This window comes from Rattus norvegicus, chromosome 10, assembly GCF_036323735.1.
Source record: "Rattus norvegicus strain BN/NHsdMcwi chromosome 10, GRCr8, whole genome shotgun sequence".
NCBI lineage: Eukaryota > Metazoa > Chordata > Mammalia > Rodentia > Muridae > Rattus > Rattus norvegicus.
Window position 1 is genome coordinate 29,412,908 of NC_086028.1, and position 6,000 is coordinate 29,418,907.

Here is a 6,000-nt window from a genome sequence, read left to right on the forward strand (position 1 = left end):
GAAAAAACTTAAGTTCAACATTTCTAGACCAATATGGCTGTTAATTTCTGTACAGTGCCAACTCAACACAGTAAACGGGGATACTTTTTTCCAAAGTTGACAGCACAGCTAAAGTTTCAAAAAATTCAAATTATATATCTGTATATATATATTTATATTTATATAAAAAGACCAATAATAGCAGTGTGTTATGCAGCAACAGCTTTTCCAGGTTCTGCAGTCATCTGAACAAAACTGTAGAGACATCCAGCACACTCCATTAAAAAAAAAAAGTAAAAAAACAAAACCCGAGAAAACAGCACAGTTCTGTTACTCTTGTGGTACCTGGCACCATTTTTTTTTTAAATTAGCTTCTCAATCATCATCTGGAAAGAAAACATTCTGAGCAACATCATTAAAAACAGCTCTGATAAAGCACGGTCACTACTACGTATCATAAAGCAGGTACAAGCTATTTTACATCCACAGAGGTATGATACAGTACTGTCCTACATCTATAATACTAGAGGATACAATTTAAAAGGCATTATTTGAGACTTGATTCTACTTTTCCAGCAGAGGGCCCAAAGGATGGTGTGACACAGCTTTGTAAAGAAACATACTCTAGACAGGATTTCCTTTCACTAGTGGCACAGTTCTAAGGATTCATTCTCTCCATGAATGTCAGCTAAAACCGTTATTAAAAAAATGAAATATCCCTAAAACAAAACCGTATAACCACCGGATTCACATGAAGATGACCTAGTGGAGACAAGCTGGACCTCACCTTACCAACAAGCTATCAAATCTGTTATACACATGTCTTTAATATTTAGACCAAGCACCATTTTGACCTTTTTAGCTATGATTTTAAGAGAAGCACCTTGTCACCTGTTGAGTCTAATAATCACAGTCAAAGATTTTCTAAGGGAAACAGCCATCAGTTTTATTACCATAGAAGCTGAGAAGCTCCTGGTGCCTTTAAGATCAGCTCATGCAGACGTTCAGCCCCCCGGGCAGCTTCTCCAGCTGACCTAGACTCCTGGCTATAGGTACAGGGCTCTAAAGGCCTGATTGAAACTGCTTTTTATTCATTTGTTCCTTTTTGAAACAAGTTAAAACCAAATCAAGGTGTGAACGACCAGCAGATTTTTTCTTTTGAACATGAAACATAAAACATTTAAGCAACAAGAAACAAAAACCACAGACATAAACTGACATATGTGGACAGCTTGGTGCACCAAGGACAGACAATAGACAAAGAGGGAAAAAGTTAGATGGTGTCCCGCCAAGGGGATCCAGATTCCAATCGGAGTCAGCAGAGAGGTAGGATTTCCCCTTTCCCACCACTTCCACGGTGACCATCCACTCAAGTGGAGTTGATATGGATGATGGATTGTCTCAATTCCTGGACTAGTCCATCAACGTGTTGAAACCAAATTCCTGTAAGATACTGAGATATATTACGGGATATCTGAGCAGCACAACTGACATTCACAAATGGTATGGAAGTGAAACACAGTCCTGAATATTTCCACTCACAACCCATTAACTCCATCAAACTGTGCATGGGCATTGAGATGTCCTTTTGTTTGATTCTCCTGAATAAATTTTCAGGCGGTCTACTTCTATCAAATCTGATCAGTATGACTCTGTGAAGCTCTTCTTCATAGCGAGCTGCCTCATCTTCTAAATCCTCTTCCTCAGAGGAGCCAAGCTCGTCTGTCTCTGAACTATCAAGCTCTAAAGCCTCTAACTCCTTTACCGGATAAAGGCTTCTCCTTTTCAAAACTTTTTTCTCCTTTCTCTGTTTCTCTCCCGGGGTGTTCTTTCCCCAACCTCTCGCTCCCTCAGATCTGAAGTCTTTGGAAGGGTCTTTTTGCTTATATTTATCTTTTCTCTTTGAGCTCTTTAATTTTTTATCCCGCTCTGTTTCTGACATGCTGCCTTGTAACTTCCCTAGCACTCTCTGTCCTGCTACCACAGTTGGGCGGCATTTCCCATCTTCTAGGCATGACCTCTGATGGTGCCTAGCGGCAGCCACGAAATCAAAAACCAAAAGAGAAAGCATGAAGGCTGCTAAAACGATAACAAAAACTTCCGCCGCATCTTCTAGCAGGGGAGAGAAGTGGAACAGATCAAGACCAAACATATCTTTCAGAGCTTACCTTAAAAACACTGCAGTTCTGGATTCCCTCCGCGGACGGAGGACCCCTCTCTCGGCGCCTGGCGATGGTGTGGCATTTCTATCCCGGGTTTCGGCACCAGATGCCCCGCGCTATTGTCTCGCCAGCAAGAACACGCAGGGACACACGAATCCTTCTGCAGCTAAACGTTTATTGAATCTTAAAGAGAGGGCCCGGGGTGCCAGCATGGCGAGACTTATATACACCCTAGCGCGGCACATCCACACCTGATTGGTCGCTTACCCATGATCTCATAGGCATGCCCCGGAGTGGGCAAAGACCTGGCACGAAGGCACTCTTGCACATGCGCACACAGTTAACTTCCTGAAAGGAAGTCAGCTGGCGCGGTGGAGGCCAGCACCATCTTGTAATGGCGAAAGCTATCCCGGCTTTCCACGTGGGGCGCAGTGGAAGCCAGCGCCATCTTGTGGTGGCGAATGTTATTGCGGCTCTCCACAGGAAAGTGCTGAAACAAGTCGTGTGCCGTTTTTAATTTTACCGCAACGCACAGGTAGGGGAGAAAGAAGGTTAATAGGAAAGGGGGGTTGTGAACCTGTTTAGTAGTAGTTCTTTTGGCGTGATTCCACTCTTTATTGTCAAGATACCAGTAGTCCAACTCAATCAATAGCAAACACCAAATATGAATCAGTAGCAAGGCCACAATCCAGCAGAAACCGCAAGGCTCCACTGAATCTGCACAAGTCAGCAGAAGGGGCCAGAATCAGCTGGAATACCACAAAAAGATCTTTGGCATAATTCTCACTATGAAGACCAGTGCTTCATGCTCAGCAAAACCAAGGAGGCCAGTTCTGGCTAACAAGAAGTAAGAAAATCCCACTGGAGAAATGCTGAAACGCCTTGGGTTTCCTGACAAAAGATAAAGCTATGATCATAGTTGCTTAATATCTCCAAGACCCAGCTTTCTCATCCTTCAATGGGATCGTTGTAATGCCTGCCTCATGGGGAAATTGTAAGGATTAACGAGGTATGGGATCAGAAAAGTGGATAACTCCTGTACCTAACGCAGGAGTCACGCCAACTTCCCCATAGCCAAGGCAAGTTAACATGAGAAAAATAGCACCAACTTTATCGAATTAAACCGTTTCAGAAATGAACGCAGGCTCAAAGCTCCAGAGGAAAACGTTCTGTGCTTTGATTTAATAAAGGGCTGACAGCAGATAGACATATGATCAGGTGAAAGGCTCTGATCTAATGGTGAGAGACTGGGGACGGGACCCCAGCAAAGCCTGTGTGTTCGTATTCTTCTTGGTCTCTTTGTGCAGCGGCCCTTGTGCCCAGCAGTGGAGCAGGACACTTCCGGTATGTGGGTTTTCGAAAAGGGAAGGAAGGAGGAGCGAGAGTGAGCTCATTCTCCAGGCTTTGTAGCTTGCTTGGGTGTGAGAGGCTCTAACTTCTATAATCTATCATGGAGAAAGCAATTTTAATCTATGTGAGTTGCTTTGGCGACAGAAGGAAAGAGGTAGGACACGAAGAGAGCAGAGAGAGTGATGGAACTAAGTGGCAGGTTTCCACAAAGTCACAGCATGTTACAGGTCTCACCTGAGAGGTTTATTAAGAGGGAAAGGCCAGGGGCACAGAGGATGTTTCTGGGAGGAGGAAGGGAGAAGAAGGAAAGGGAGAAGGAAAACTGCGGCTTTTTCATTCAGGCCTGGGCGCATGCGCAGGAGGACATGTGACAGAGCCCACAATGGGAATGGGTCACCTCTGGTCCCCTGGTGAGGATACATCATGTTGTGCTGAGTCCCTCAGGACTCAGGAAGGTGCCTGATCGCTAACACTGTTGCAGGGTCCCTTTTGGGCTTCCTGGGGAAGTGCCTAATTGCTAGTCTTCCTCCTTTTCTTAACAGAAAGAGGAGAATCATAAAAGTGGGTGACAGTGCAGGAGGGATAGAAACATCGGATCTCTTAAACTGCTTCCCGCTGTCCAGGGGTGTCATCAATCCTCACCATCCGGACACATTTGATAGTTGTTGACTTCAGGCTCCTCCGTGGCCAGCGGTTGGAAATCTTGTAAGAGGAACTGATTAATCCTTTGGTTGATTTTTCTTTCTTTCTTCCTTTCTTTCTTTCCTTCTTTCTTTCTTTCTTTCTTTCTTTCTTTTTTTTTCTTTTTTTGATTTGTCGTTGGAGGAATGTGGAGAAGAGGTTGATGAAGCAGGGTGCAAATAGTAAACTCAGAAAAAAAGAGAAGAGGAGGGGTCAGGAAGGGAAGTATCCATTTCCATATGGGGTTTTCAAAGGCCCAGGATCAGAGGCATCCTTACCTTTTTGGAGGTCTGTTTGGAGTTGTTGGTTTTTGTTTTGTTTACTAATCGGTCAGGTGACTGATTGACTGTAGAAGCAGCATTTTTCTTGGATAAAAAGGGGTTTTCAGGGTCTAGATTAGTATATTGTAAGAGAGCTTTTGTAACACACTCCTAAACTTGAGATGAATTTTCATGTTTGTCTTGGGTGACTTCTTGGAGTTTTTCATAATTTACTGAGTTAAGGGCAACCTTATAGAGAGGAGACAAGTTGTAAATTGGTCCCTAGCTAAAATGCCCCCTCGGGTATTATGATTCCACTGGGGACCCTGGTTGGGCACTGCCTCAGATCCAAATCCAACAGGGTGTGCTGTGTTAGCTTGGGGTATTTTTTTTCTTTTTTTCAGAGCTGGGGACCGAACCCAGGGCCTTGCGCTCGCTAGGCAAGCGCTCTACCGCTGAGCTAAATCCCCAACCCTAGCTTGGGGTATTTTATCTACATGTGGTCTAGCCTGCTCCCAAACTCAGGGAGTAAACTGTTAGGGAGGTATATATGTATATATGGAAAGCCAGACTATAATATTGAGTGATGTACTGAAAATCTTTAATATTCTTTAATGAAGGTGGAGGAATTAAAAGTATAGGGTGTCAGTCTTGTTTTCTACTTGAGAAAGTTCACTTAAGGAAAAGGGGACATGTACCCTAATTAGACCATCTACCCCAGTGACTTCACACAAAGGAAGAGTCACGGCTTGGTTAGGGGGGTAGGGGAAGAAGGAGGGGTTTGGCTCCCAAGTGAGAGCTGGCAGTGGGAAGGCTAAAAGCCATAGGTGGGGTGCTAGAGTGGCTTGTGACTGGCCAAGGGAGGTAAGAGTGGAGAAGACAGGCCTGGAGAGGGATGAAGAGGACTGGCTGAAGACGCCAGGAGGGTGGAGGAATTTGAAGAAGCTAGGGGAGCAGAGCAGGCTGAAGAAGCCAGCGGAGAACTGTAAAGAGAAGACTCATCAGTCAGAAGTAGGATAGTGGAAGTTTCATCTGGCTGAGATTTCATAGCCAGGAGTCGGGGAACAGGAAGAACAGAAAGAAGGTTTGGAGTGAAGGTAAGAAAAAGCCTGAACATAAGAAACCTCCTTCCATTTTCAGCAAGTTCTGACAAAATTTCACACAGGTCTCATGTGGAAGGTTTATTAAGAGGGAAGGGCGAGGGGGACACAGAGGCTGCCCCTGGGAGGAGGAAGGGAAGAAGGGAGGGGAAAGAGGAAAACACAGCTTTTTATAGGGGCTGTGGTGTGTGCTCAGGACACGTTACAGGGAATATGTCTCCTCTGGGCAGCTAGTGATGATGCATCTTCTTGTCGCACTGCATTCCCAGGGGCTGGCCAGGAAGGTGCCTGATTGGTAACATTGTTGCAGGGTAATTGCTAAGAGGAAGATTTTGCATTGGAAGCCCTTCCAGCGCCCTTTTGCTTAAACAACTATGTCAAAGTGTCACTCTGGACTTCCCTATCCCAAGTCCCAGTGATGCTTTGGAAGCTAATTTTTACTAAGATTTATGTGTTGGCTACGTTTGC